This window comes from Protopterus annectens, chromosome 10.part0 (assembly GCF_019279795.1).
Source record: "Protopterus annectens isolate FY-2018-M chromosome 10.part0, PAN1.0, whole genome shotgun sequence".
Classification (NCBI taxonomy): Eukaryota; Metazoa; Chordata; order Ceratodontiformes; family Protopteridae; genus Protopterus; species Protopterus annectens.
Window position 1 is genome coordinate 1,687,555,450 of NC_056744.1, and position 15,433 is coordinate 1,687,570,882.

Sequence of the window (15,433 nt, forward strand, 5' to 3'; positions counted from 1 at the left end):
GTAGCACTGGCATTTGTTACCAGAAGTGCAGTTAAAACAGTAAAAATAATCAGTCATTAACAAGTGCAAATGTCCTTTCCAGAATTATACAAGTAACAATGCCTTCATTTCAGAGTTGAAAAATGTCCCTTGCTGCTATCTTTCTCTCTCTCATCTACACACATTAAGGTCAGGGATAGGAGGGCACAGAGTTCCAGTTAAAGACCATGTTTAGAAAAAGACTGGGTGATCTAATTAAGGGAACAGGAAAACAGAAAGCAATAAGGGAAGCCTTGAAAGATGAAAAGAAAAAGTGGGATCATAGCTGAATAGGAATGAAAACATAGGAGCAGGGATAAGCTGGAGAAGGCATGGGGCTGCAAGATAGTTGTAGAAGCTACTAGAAGACAGCTGCAGAGTAATCAGAGGATGACAAACCATGGAGGATTACTTAATAAATCTATAAGACATGGTCCAAGATAGCAGTCAAGATGTAGCAGAAACAAGATAACAGAAACAGACTGCTGGAAGTAATAAAATGGCTGTGTAACAAGTAGGGCAAATTAATTTAATGGCCAATGATGAGAAAAAATTGGATGGGGTCCAAAGGACAGAGGGGGTATGAGAACAGCTGGGTTATAATATGAATAACAGCTGTGGAAGGGATAATCCAAAAAACACTCATTTGTCAGTGCCAAATGTTACCTGCATTTGTGCAGGACTCAGCAGTACGCAGCAGGGTAAGACTAGAGGCATGCAGAATTACAATGCAGCAAGGCTCAGACAAAACAGTGGTCTAAAATATATTCAAAGAGGAATAGTCTGTCCAGATCAGGGGTTATCATCATTTAAATTTAGGTCTGCTTCTGCTAGAGCTGGTGGACTTCACGTAGATGCAAAAGACTCTAATGCACTTACTAAGAAAAGCAGAGGAGGTTAGCAGTGTAAACACCACACTGGGTCTCCCCCTGAAAATAGGCTACTAGTCCTGTGGGAATAACCTGAAAGAATAAACAAAAAACAAAACACCACCAATGATGCAGCAAAAGTAGGGAGAACCACAATTCTGTAGTTTAGACACTGGTTCATTTAAGCAATAACCAATGCCTGGGTGTGGGTAATGCTGGATTTACCCACAGTTGGTGTGGATTAATCATGACAGTGAAGCCAGAGTGACCAAACAAAGGCAACCATGGGTAAATCCAGCATTACCCACACCCAGAAGTGGGTCAAACTGGACCTTTTTCCGTGAGTACACTCTTGGATTTACAACGGGCACGCTGGTTGGGTTGGCCAATCAGCATGCTCATTTTTGAATATTTTAGGCTGCTCATTGTATAATTAACATTATACAGCAACCCCCCATTAATATTCCAAAACATGCACGCTGATTAGTCAGCGTGCATGTTGTAAATCAGACCTATACTAATGGAAAAAGGTCCGGTTGCCCGGACTTTTTCCATTAGTACAAGTCTTTTTTTACAGGAAGGGAGAACACAAGATCTCCGTTGCTGTTTAGAAACTGTCTCGCTATGTTAAAGGAGTGTAACATAGCGAGACAGCTTTAAAAAAAGTAATGGAGATTTTCCTTTCTCCGTCGCTTTTTTTAAAGCTGTCTCACTACGTTAAACTCCTTTAACATAGCAAGGCAGTTTGTAAAAAGCAACCGAGATCTTGCTTTCTCCATTGTTTCCACCCACAGCTCTGATGTACTGCGCAAGCATACGCATGCGCAGTACATCAGAACTGCCGAAGAATACCAGACAGCTGCAGAAGGGCAGCAAGGAGGCATTATACAATGCCATTACTTAAGAAAAGTAAGTATTTTTTTTCTTAAATAATGTCATTGTATAATAGCAATAACCCACTTTTGGGTGTGGGTAATGCTGGATTTACCCACGGTTGTCTTTGTTTGGCCACTTGGGCTTCTCCTTTGTGACCAAACCCACACCATCCGTGGGTAAATCCAGCATTACCCACACCCGGGCGTGGGTTACTGCTATAGTAATCCACTACATGGTGTGAGTAATGCAGGATTTACCCACAGATGGCACAACTTGATCAAGAGGGTGAATGAAGCCAGAGTGATTAAACCAAAGTCATTGTTGCTATTATACAGTGAAATTACTTGAGAAAAGCCTTAATTATTATTTATAAAATTACTGTATAAAAAGAATTCTGTGCTCTTCCATCTGCTTCTGGTAGTCTGGGATATCCAATATATGAACTTAATATGCTCTGTAAATGTGTGCTTATGATATCTGTGTGGTTTTCTAACATATGATTGAGGAATATAATCACCAAATAATTGAAACTGTCTGTTTTGGGAGACAAGATACTTTAGTTAGTTAGCTATCATTTTTTCATCAGGTTGCAGGATGTGCTATGCAGCTACTTGTAGGGGTGCTCCTGGCACTGAAATTGTGAGCTTTTTTTAAAAATCTGAAACAGAAGACTCCCAATTGTTTACAAGAGCAACACTTGATACGCAATAAAAAATTGGTTAAGCATTTTTGCCCTTTGTAAGTGAACTTTGGAGTTTCTCAAAACTGCCATTTAATGAATGGTCAACACATTTCTGTAGTGCCTTATATAAGAATCAAGCACAACTATTTACAGTGTTTATACAATATCAACTTTTATGGGGCATTTGGTTTATATGAAGTTTTATTTTTAAAACTACGTCTGACATTATAAACATTATTATTGTGGGGTGAATTGTCATGTGCTTGTAGATTGGTCTAAATCTGTGAAAACTCATTAACTAGTAGTTTTGAGAAAGTCTGTGGTTCATTTACAAAGGATGAAAGTGCTTAACTGCTTTTTTATCATATATTACATGTTATATGCTGTTCTTGTGAAGAACTGGAGATCTTCCATATCATTTTGTAATTCTTGTTGGCATCTTTCTTGTTCTCCGGTTATCTGGTAGCATTTTTTAATGCAATGCATGGGAGTGTGCATGTCCATCCTGTGTTCTTGTGGGTTTCCTCTGGGTGCTCCAGATTCTACCTACATTCCAAGACATGCAGTAGGAGGACTGGACACTTTAAATTGGCCATAGATGCGGTGATGTGGATGAACAGCACGGCTAGCCATGCGGCAGTGTAAACCTTGTCCCTAGATGGCTGTCACTGTTGAAGTAACACCCTGACCCCATGAGCAAAAATGGGAAAAAGGGGTGTGGATGGATAATATTTCTCATAATTGATAAATAAACAAAGCATAATAACTTATCACCTGTAACAGACAGTGGCTACATATCAGTGTACAAGTTGTGTGTCTCAATGTCAGCTTTAAAATGATGCATCATTTGTGTCATCACCATACTCCCTTGCAAAGATATGGGCAGAATAATGAGAAGTATTGAAAATGTAGAATTTTCGTAATCGTACAAGACTAAACAAACTGTGATATCTGTACATGTGTACAGTGCACAGACACAGTTCCTTTACCAAGTTGTAAGCAGTAAACTGTCTTCAAAATGAGGTATTACTTGCCACACTGACATGCTCCCTTGCAAAGATATTTACCAAAATATGAAAAAAAATCATAATTTCCATAACCTAAGTCTGAAACAAACTTTGATGTCTGTACATGTGTACAACAAAGAGGCACAGTTATTTTACCATCTTGGAACAATGAATACTGTCTTCAAAATGAGGTATTACATGGCACACTGACATGCTCCCTTGCAAAGATATTTACCAAAATATAAAAAAAAAATCATAATTTCCATAACCAGAGTCCTAAAAAAACTGACATCTGTACATGTGTACAGCATTCAGACCCAGTTGTTTTGCCATGTAGACACATGATTGTAAATGTACACATTCTTGGTGTAGCCAGCACACTGCTGAATGGGTACATGTAAACAGAAAAAGCTAGGCAAGGACCGCCACTCCACTAATGAGCCCAGGACAGGCATGGGACCTCAGTGGCAGGCAAGGCCATCTGATATGTCTGAGTCTCATGACCTCCTTCAGTGTCAGCAGTCTGTCTTACCTATTCCTTTTCTCTTTACATGTGGATCAAGTTCTGTATTACTAAGCCCTTCCTGTCATCTAAACTCTACACATGCCTGATAAAAGCAGAATAAAAAAGAAGCATTGCAGGATAGTTACTGACATATTAGACTGTATGTGCTAGCACTCTCCTGAAACGTTGTTCTTTCTCAGCATCTTCACCAGCTCCTTACCACAGTTATTTGCCAAACTCGGAAAGATATATTTTACACAACAGATTTCATAATAGAGATGCACTTACCATACTGGCCCCTACTTGGTCATGGGTGTTTTCCATTCTTCTCACAAGCTGCATATTACCAATCCTGCATAGCTCTCCTCATGCCATTGTGGAGGTCAGTCAAGAGCAACACAATGCCCTCCTCAGTTAGATGAATGCCATCCCTTCTGAAAAGGTGAACATCTTCTGTGGTGATGCTCTCATGGCAGATTGTAGATCCACCGACCCTGTGCATCAAGCCATGCATGAACCCATTCTGTAAATGTCTGGCCTTGTGCACTGCCAGTTGTCAAATGACTGATACTCAAAGCCATGTGAAAAGAATGCTGATGTGCTAGTAATGGGCTTAAATGAAATCGTAACAAGTGTAACATTATTCTGTTTGGTAAATATTCCCTCCTTCCAGTACATGACATCAGTACCCCACTTTAAAATGAGAATGTAGTTAGAGATCTTGGTACTTTGGTAAACAATTCCTTCCCCTTTGATTATCATGTAACAACAGAAGTCAGGAAGCATTTCTACTTACCACAGCTGATCAACAAGGAGACACCTTCCAGTCCAAACAGGTCACTGTCCCATTATATTCAGCACTGATTATGCCAATTATTGAATACAATGTCCTCTCTGGAATAGACCCTAGGCTTATCTAACAACTAACAAGACATCAGAGTCTCCTAACTGGGGAGATCACCTGTTAAAAAACCCTAAGCTACTTGAAAAAAATGGAAGGAGTGTCCCTTTATTCAGTATCTTACAGACTTCTGAGGGGAGACTTATGCCTTGCCATTCAAGCCATTAGGAACTTGGTGGTCCTTGATTTTTTGAATCTCCATGAATGGAATAGTCCACAAGGGATCTAAATCTATACCAAGTAAATAAAACAATGTAGAAATAGATATTAATTACACAACACCTTTCCCATATCTGGAACTGACTTCCACTGCAAATTAAGCAATGTAATACATTATCTGCCTTAAACCAGGAACTGGAAGTTTGGGCAGGTATTCATAACTTCAACCCTGGTCCGACTGGCCTGGCACTCCTTGATAAAGGAGGTTCAGGTTGAGGATGGGTACTGGCAGGTGTAAATGGTCACATGAGCCAACTGGCCTTGTATTTCCTATTACCTGATGATCCTTTGCAGCAAACCCTTGATAAAAAGGGTCCTGCAATAAGTAAAGGAATTGTATTTGTCTACAACTGCTATGCTACACTATTTTCGGCCAATGGTCAGAAACTGTGTATATAAGAGAGACAGCTTCAATTACGCATCAGAGTTTTTAATGGGGAGATGGCATTATATTAAATAGTCTTCCAGTCAAATGTCATCAAATGTATAATTAATTTTAACAATGAGATCAATTAAGTCTGCAAAAGTAAGGAAGATGTCACCTTAACCTGACATCCAGAGATCTCACAGTTAGTACAGGTTGCGGCATTTAATTGTTTGTGCTGAATGAGTTTGTTTTGACTTGTTAGGAAATGGATTTTGTTGTTTTTCAAGCACTTCAGTTCTCAGTATGTTTATTTCAGCATGTTGGGAGATGACAAGGTTTGCCTTGATGTAAAGCCAATGACCAATTTCGGGCAAATGAACAGAACAAATTAAGAAAAAATCAACAAATAAAAGTAATTATAAAATAAGCACATTACTGTATATGATTTCAACTGCTGGTACTTTATCTGAAATGTTTCTTATGTCAGCTGCAAACCCAAGGTTTCAGTTCCCAAAACGAAAGACATGCAAGTACAACAGCAAAAATCAAAAGTGGACTTACTGATAGAACTCCATTCGTTTTGTGTTTTCCATGTTCTGAGGTGTCACCCAACACAGATTCCTCAGTGGTTGTCAGAGTGTCTGCGTCACTTCTCTCCTCCAGAATGTCTACTTCTGTTTTGAGTTCCAAGTTAGTATCAGACACTGCTGAGTGGATTTCTGTGACACCAGTTTTAATGCATTCAAATTTTTCTTCCATCTCTTTCAGAATTTCTGACGCTTTGCTGTTAAGTTGTTGAATGAGTTCTTGTTCCTTGTCGTGAAGAAACTGGTGCAGTTTTGCAAACTCTTCTGAAATGTATTTTTCTAAATTAACAGCATGTTCCTGGGAAACAAGTAATACAGATAAGAAGAAGTGAACTTGCTATACATTATCATACCACAATACCAGTTATGTCCATATATTTACCTTGCATGACAGAATAAACAAACTTAAGCTCCCCGGAAACCGAGACAGAGGAGCTGACTGCAAAACTGGTGACCTGGTTAAGGGGAGGGTTTGTCTTAATGGTCAAGGTCTTTACCTCACAGATACAAGGTAAAAGGGTTTGATTCTGACCTCTAAATTGTCTAGGCTTATAAAAGTCTGCAGACTGGTAGCAAGTATTTAACTATGAACCCAGGAACTCTGAACCTAACTAAGCCCATCAGTGTGGCTGGAAGGGAGAAATATGAAGCCACCATAATACTCTCTAGAGGAATGAGAGTGGAGACTCAAGTACATAGATGACCCTTGGTCTATATTGATAATTAGTGTAATGTAAGGTGTGTGTGTTCAGAGGGAGGTGAAGCTGGATCTGAATAAAGGATAAGGTAAGGCCCACACTGTCTGTCTCTATACCAACCTGACTTCTTCTACTGACTACTGGTGGTCTCTGATGATTAAACTGGTTTTCAGAAATTATGGTGAGCAAAGAGGCCAAAGTCTTAGAAAGAAGAAGTTTTCTGCAGTAAGGTAAAATGTGGGCTCAGTCCCCTAGGCAGTCCTGTATCTGTTCATTATACACAAGTTAGGAGGAACCATGGTGACTAGGCCCTAGGCAGTCCTGTATCTGTTCAACACAAGTTAGGAGGAACCATGGTGGCTAGGCCCTAGGCAGTCCTGTATCTGTTCATTATACACAAGTTAGGAGGAACCATGGTGACTAGGCCATATCCAGGATCATAACAGTAGAGGAAAGTGACAGCAATTAGTTTATGCCATCATACACAATGGGCCACATTCCAAAAGACCTGTGTAGGTCTGTTTATAGAGAGAGGCCTTACACTGAAATAAGTTACTTAGACTGAGAGCAGATCTTTCGGAATCTGGTCACCAGTGGTAGGCCTGTTTATAGACAGGTCTTACACCAAAAGTAAGGCACTCACTCTGAGAACAAGTCTTTTGGAATCAGGCCAGACCTGTACCAGGCTAACTCAATTGGAGAGCAAGTCTTTATGAATCAAGTCCAATAGATTAAGTAGGGCTGACAAATAGAAAGCTTAATTCTACAATGTGAAAATCAGTGAATGTAAACACTGCAGCAGTTGTGTAGTGATTTAGTCCCAGCATCCAATAAGAAACTACAGTTGTGTAAAATCTAACCGCACCGTGGATAAACATCTCTTCACTGTTGCAGTATTCTTTACATAAGGGATCTCCTGCGAAGGAAAGCCCAACATCTGGGCAGTATACCGTAGTCTTTAGTTCTTATACACATTGTATGTCACATGTATGCTCCCCACACAAGGAGTAGGGCATAAAGGTGATGTATGGACACATGCACTCAGAACTGAAAATGCCCCAGAAGGGGAATGCCCACAGGGACAAGGAAAACATGCCCACCCAGGAGAAGAAGATGATGATGATGATGATGATGATGATGATGATGATAAGCCCCTTGGCTAGAAGGGCAAGACAAGGACAAGGCTGAAGGGGGGTAGCAGGGAGGGAATAAATAATGCAACAGTGAAGAAAAGGACATTCACGTTTATGCTAAGATTTTACAGAATTGTCCTATGTCCTTCCATATCACTACTGAAATATTCCTTACCCAAGGGAGAGTACAGGAGTGTAAGGTTCATAGGTTCATACTAGTCTATCTGCCCTAGGGCATTTATAAGCCTAGCCAGAGTGTGTGTGGCTTTCACCACCCCTTAGGATGAGAATACTATACCCATTAGTTTGCTGTGCCTCTGTCCAGCAGTGACACAGAGATGATTCCCGGGGTAAACCTACGATCTCCCATCCACTCGTCAAGATTTCTCTTGAACAGAGTCAGTGAGGGGCTCTGCCTCACATGGACTGGGATTCTGTTCCATAGTGTAGGGAGTCTCTGGGTGATGAATCTGTCCCTCCAGCACGTCCTATTTATATCCGTGTTGAGGTTTAAGTCTCTTGCTCTCGTGGCTCTGGTGGATTTGGATTTTTTGAGGTGGAGCATGTCCATTAATTCCGGGTTGGACATGGCCTTGTATGTCAGGCACAGATCACCTCTGAGCAGACGGTATGCGACTGAATAGAGCTGGAGTTTCTTCAGTCAGGCATCGTATGACATATGTTTGAGCCCCTTTATCCTTTTGGTGAGGATCTTTTGGGGTCTTTCCAACTGCTGCAGGTGTCGGGTAAGGTACATTCCGAATGGGGCGTTGTACTCCATCATTGGTCTGATAAGTGAAGAGTACAGGGGTACAATGACCTCTCCTGATCTGGATGTGAATCACTTCATGATCAGGTGGGCAATGTAGAAGGTCTTCCTAACCACTTTGGCAATGTGAGTGTCAAAAGAGAGGTTACTGTCAACTTGGGTCCCCAGGTCCCTGATAACTTCTTCCGTGTTTAATGGATTACCACCTATGTGGTAATTAGGGGTTACCTTGTTTTTCACAAAGGGTATGACTATACATTTTTTGGCATTTAGCTTAAGGCCATGGCTCTGGCACCAGTTATCCATTTCTATGAGACCTCTCTGGAGGATGCCTGTGTCTGATGGAGTGTCAATTATGGTGCCCAGTTTACAGTCATCTGCAAATTTTGTCAGCCACAATCCCCCTATGTTTGCCTGCACTTCAGAAAAATAAATGCCGAACAAGAGGGGGCCCAGGACTGAGCCCTGTGGGACACCGCTCGTGACCGGCTTAGAGTCTGACATGGCACCAGCAACTCTAACCCTGTGTGTTCTGTCCTTGAGCCAGTTTGCAACCCATCTTGTGACATATGGGTTTACATCTAAGCTGGTGAGCTTTTCTACGATGCCTGAGTGGGGTATTGTGTCGAACGCTTTTGCTAGGTCAAGGTAGGCTGTGTGAACTGCCTTACCCTCATCAATGGCCTTAGTGACTGTTTCGAAAAAGTCGACAAAGTTCAAGAGGCAGGATCTGCCCTTGACAAAGCCAAATTGGGTAGGATCCAGTGTCTGTAGGTCCCCAATGTCTTTATTTATGAGTTCCATTATGATCCTCTCCATAGCTTTGCAGACCAGGCTCGTCAAGCTTATGGGGCAGTAATTTCCAGGGTCCGTAGAAGCACCGCCTTTGTGGAGTGGGACCACAGTTGCCATACGCCATTCTTTGGGTACGTATCACTGTAGTAAGGCTAAGATTAAACAGCAGCCTTATGTGTGGGTTTAGTTCCTCATTGAGTTCGTGTAGCACACAGCCGGGGACACTGTCCGGTCCCATTGATGCTGTGTTTTTTGCTTTAGAGAGAGCAGCTCTCATCTGGGCATCTGAGATGTTTGGGAGGCTAGACTCTGGTGGGATAGATATTTCTCCTTTTGGGGAGGGAGGGGAGAAATTTGCACTGAACATCTCTGCCAGTATGTTGGCAATGTCTGTGGGTTCAGTGATTTTTTTATCATTTTGGACTAATTCTGAGCATATCTGGGAGTTTCCACCCAGGTTTCTGACATAGCTAAAGAAGGCCTTATGATTGTCTTTTGTGTCATTAGCGATTTTTCTCTCAAAGTTGGCCTTGGATGATTTTATGAGTGATCGTAGTTTTTTGCTAGTATTGATCAGAGATGCTTTCCCTTTTAGGGATTTTGCTCTGTCATGTAGTAGCTTTCTCCTCTTGTTGTAGAGTTTGTTTATGGCAGGGGTCCACCAGACCGGGCGCCTGCCTTTGGTGGAAAGGGTCTTGATTTTATTAGGGATTGCTTGATCCATACATTCCTGGAGGTGCTCGTAGAAGGCATTTGTAAGGGTTTCAGCAGCGTGGGTTGTGGTTTCCACTGGCTCGGGGGCCTTGAAGGATACCACTCCAGTCTTAAGAAGTGTGAAGTTTGCTTTTGAGAAGTTCTTCACTGTGGTCTTTTTTGCTGGGGGTGGGGGCGGGATGTGGATCTCCAATAAGATTAATTTATGGTCTGATCTCACCAATGAGGGATATACTTCCGGTGTGGAGCATTTTGTCCCCATGTTTGTGATGATCAGGTCTAGTATATTTTCTCCTCTTGTGGGAATGGTGACTAGTTGTTCCATAGCATTTGAGTTTATGAACTCCAGGAACCTTTGGGCTAGGGTGTTGGAGCTTGAGTAATGTTCCCAGTCTATGTTTGGGTAGTTGACGTCACCCAATATAATGGTGTTTGGAGAGACATTCATACTCTCCAGTGTCTTCAGGAAGGCTGTGTGGGTTTCCTGAGTTTGCTACAAACTGTAGGGCAGTTTTACCTATGGTTAATTGCACCTGGATGGTCTCCGATGCTTCGTGCATTGCCACTAACCTGGAGGTGTGGGTATCCTTTATGAATATGGATACTCCCCCTCCTTTTGTGGTTCGGTCCGGATTTTGGGGCCGGAACGCATGATATGAGGTATAACCTGATAGTGCTGGGGTGCTCTCAGGAGCCTTGAACCAGGTTTCAGTCACAGCACAGACATCGATGTTCTCCATACTGAGGAGGGCTTCGAGGGCGTGCATCTTGAGGTTTTAGACTTCTGGCATTGAGCAGTATTACCCTTAGTTTTTCTCCAATTTTGTTTTCTAGGGTGGTAGGTTTATCATTTGAGCCTTGCCTAAAAAAGGCACTATGGGGGTGGCAAGAGCCTTTGCCAACATCCGGAAGCCCAGGGGTGACAGGTGCAAGCCGTCCCTTGTGAAGCAGCGTGGCTTGTCAAGCATGTCATCCCAGGCAGACAGACATTGAATCCCCTTAGAATGACACCAGTAATTAAGCCAATTATTAAAGCTGATCATTTTGTCTCTGTATTGTGGCATCATTCTTGGTGAGGGTAGGATACTGCTCAGGGTCAGGGTCATACCGGCTTGGGCTACATAATCCGAGAGCTCCTCTATGTCTCTTCATGTAGTCCAGGGAGGTACGTCTCAGGTCGTTCACACCGGCATGGACAATGACTGAGTCATACTTGTACTTGCTGTGGAGTGACCTGAGTGCTTGTGTTATGTGGCGGATTCTAGTGCCCGACAGGCAGCTTACTGTGATCTTTTCCTTGTTCAGTCTGGTGAGTGGGACGTCAGTGTGTCTGACTATGGAGTCACCTATAACAAGTGTGTCTAGCATTGTGTTTGGCCTTAAGGGCGGTGACTGTTTAGCACACTGACTTTGAGAACTATGTGTTGCATGTCTTATGTCTTGAGGTGGCAGTTGCTTGGGTGTCTGCTTTGGAGGCCTCTGTAGTTTTGGTAGATTTTTGATCAGTGCCTCCGAGTATGTCTTTGTGTGTTTATGTGTTTGTTTTGCAGTTGTGATAATTCCATGTGAAACTGGGTTTGTGGTGTGCGTGGTTTCCTTCTCCTCCTGTCTGGTCTTGCCAGTCCTGAGTTGAGAGAGCTCAGACTCCAGTTTGGCTATATAGTTGCATCTCTCACATGTATTTGTGTTTTGTGGGAGAAGGAGTGGGTTGTCTGTGTACATGAGGCAATTGTAACATTGCCTCAAGATGCCCAGATTCACCAGCTGAACAGGAGAGTACGCTAGCAACTGACCCTTCGACATGCTAGAAAAAAAGTGAAAAAGTTTGCTGTACAGAAGAGCCCTTTACAAATCCATGCAGGGTAGCCCTGACAAAGCCTGCCTGGCCCTTGAAATAACATCCAACTTGTAATGCTCAGTGAAAGTTTGAACGGAGGACCAAGTAGCAACCTCAAGGATGGAACTGGTATCCAAATTCTTGAAAACAATCACCAGAGGAGGCACATTCCTACTAGATTGCAACTTTACTGATGAGAAAATATATTTTCAATGAAAAGAATAACAAAAAATGACCCTAGAAATCCAGGAGGAGATGATTTGATCAGAAACAGCCAAACTCCTTGTCCTGAGATGAAAGGAAACAAAATGCTGCTCAGATTTGTAAATAACTTTAGTTTTACCCAAAATGTTACCCGAGCTGTCAGTGCAAATCCATGGTGTGAAGAACCTTCTCAATGGTAGAATGTAAAGAAAAAAAAGGAAGGAAGATGAATAGACCGATTACGGGATGATTCATTGACTGCCTGGGCATAAAAGAAGGATTTGTAGTAAGAAAAACCTCTATCTGTGGAAAACTAAGAAAGGAGGAATAGCCATGAGACCCTAAAGCTCAGCCACTCTCTTGGCTGAGGTGAGACCTTAAAGAAGAACAGTTTGGTACAGAAGTTGAAGAAAACAACGACTCAAAAAGGAGCCCAACTCAAATTTTCAAGTAAATAACTGTGTCCTGGATGGAGGAATAGGCTTTCTGGGAGGCCTGATATGAAAGTCGCCATTAAAGAAATTGCTTCACCTCAAACCTAGAGGTCAGAGCAGGAGTCAAAGGCAGAAATGCAGAAATTGCTGACAGGTGAGCTTTGACTGAAGAATATGCCAACCCAGCATTGAGCAGATTACACAAATAAGAGAGAACCAGAGCAGCCTCCATAGATAGGGGATCCCGATGATGAGAAAGGCACTGGACAGAAAATCTCTTCTATTTGGACATGTATGATTTCCTGGTAGTGGGTGTCCTGGCTTCCTGTAGAACTCAAAACATATCCTCAGAAAAAGTGCTCAACAGGGATCAAAAGCCTATCATCTACAGTATCATTTGAAGAGTGGACAAGTGAGGATGGATGGGTGACTCCTTGTCTTGTGTGAGAAGATCCACCCAGTGAGGTAACGTCATGATTCGCCATGGACCAGTGAGAAAGAGGAGGGAACCAGTGCTGTCTGGGTCAAAAGGGAGTCACCAGCAAGATTTTGGGAAGAGTCCTGCTGGATCTTGTGCAAGACTCATGTTGCCAGAGGAACGGAAGGGAAGGAATGCAGAAAAAAACCTTCCAAAGAAAATACAGGGTTTCCACTTTACAAGTCAGAAGACTTCTGGGAATCTGGAACAAAAAACAGGAAGTTGTCTGATCAGAGGGGAGGCAAAATATCTTCCAGAGGAATATCCCATGAATGGACAATTCCTAGGGACACATTTCTGTGAAACATCAATTTGTGAGCTGGACCTGATCAAGGAGTCTGCCACTAGATGTGCAGCTGAGAGAATGTAAACCATCTGTAGAGTCACTCGATACTGGATAGCTAGATCCCAGACCTGAAGAGCTAGTCAGCAAAGAAGATAGGACCTTCTGTTCCCTTACTTGTTGACATGACACATGACTGTTGTGTTGTCTGTGAAGTTTTTGAGGGGCCAAGGATGAAAGAATGAATGAAAAGCCTGAAGAGGCAGAAGCAGAGCCCTCATCTCCTTTATACTACAGCAGTCTAACCTCAGATGAGGAGGCCAGAGACCCTGAAACTCGAGGATGCCACAGACAGAGCCCACCCCCTGACTGAGGCATCTGTAAATAGCTTCTGAGGTGGAAATGGAACTTGAAAAGAATCCTTGGGTTGGGTGTAAGTTGATAAATCCACCACTGAAACTTGAGCTTGAGATCAGGAAGGAAAGATGCCAGGAAACTCATGGGGTAGCAATGTTAAAGCCACAGTGACCAGAGGTAACACTAAAGCTCCCACATATGCAGCCTGGTGAGTGGGAGCATGGGAATGGTGGAAGCTATGAACCTGAGAACCCTGAGAAATTCCCTGGCCATCACAGCCACCAGAGGAACAAGGGATTCAAAAAGGCAATTAAAGGCAGAGCATTAGGAACATGGGGACTATCCAAAGTCACAGCCAAGGAAAATATGATCCTGAGAAGGTGTCAGGACTGATTTCTGGAAGTTTATGGTGAACCTCATACTCTGCAACAGTGAAGTACTAAACCTGAGATCCTGAAGCAGAGTACCGGGGGTAGGAGAGTCTATAAGCAAATCATCTAGATAAAGATTTGAATTCCTCAAGCCTTCAGAAAGCAATGACAGGAACATGGCATTTGGAGAATACCCTTGGGGCATTAGAAAGTCCAATGGGCAAAGCAGAGAACTGAAAATGCAAGGAAGAGAGAGAAACAAAACTCTCCTAAAGAGAGGATGGACGAGGATGTGAAGGTTTGTATCCTTGAGATCAAGAGAGATAAGACAGACCTGGGATAAAAGAGGAAATAATGTTTGCAAATATAACATTTGAATGGAAGGAATCGTGAGAAAGGTTTTCATTCAGAAAAGATCCGGAATCGGTTTCCAAGTACGCTCTTTCATGTGACCAGAAAATTCCTGGAGTAAAATCCCTTCCCTACTTGGGCAAGCGACATAGCTTGAATTGTGCCCCGAGCCAAAAGAGAGTGAAGAACCTTTGGCAAATGAGAGAGCTATTCTGGAGTAGGTTAAGGAATGTCTGAAAAGGGTGGAAGGGACTCCCAAACCATGAAATATTGGGTCTATATAAGTAGCTCGAACAGTTAATTTCGGGTACAAATAGACATATATACGTCAATCTACCTCTTTACAGAAATGTTTAAACATCAAAACACATAATAGAAAAACATCATAGTTGGCAAACACCACCTCCTTTAATTTCATCTTTAACTTTATGTATTCAATGCGGAGCCACGGAGGCGGTGTTTCCTAAATACGATGGTTCGCTATTATGTGTTTTGACGTTTAAACATTGCAGTAAGGAGGTAGATCGACGTATATGTGTTGATCTGTTTGCGCTTGACATTTTGTCTGTTCAAGATACTACTATAGACCCGAAATATTCCTAACAGATAATGGACAGAATCCAAGATTCTGTAGTAAGCTGAGGCCAGTTTGGAAGAGACAGGGGCAGACAGAGGGGCAAAGGAACCTGGGTGAGGGCAGGAGAAACCAAACTGTCAAATACAATCCAGCTTATCCTGGAAAGGAGATTTCTGGGAGGCAGAAGTCTGAGTAGATTTAGCAGGAGGCATATGACTAGATCCCTTCTTCACCTTAGTAACAGTGAGATATTGTCTATGAACAAAAAGCAGACTGGAAATAGGTACAAAAAAATGTTTCATCCTGCAAGGCTTCACTCTAGTCTTAGAAAGTCCTGAAAAAGTTCAGCTGCAGAATAACTTAAAAAGATTTTTATTTTACAGAACAGTATCCAATCTTTG

At 42.3% G+C, this 15,433-nt stretch overlaps 1 pseudogene; it reads right to left on the reverse strand.

The window, feature by feature from the left end:
• The window catches only part of LOC122814424, a 652,984-nt pseudogene extending 646,579 nt beyond the window's left edge, over positions 1 to 6,405 (reverse strand).
• Positions 6,406 to 15,433: the final 9,028 nt, after the last annotated feature.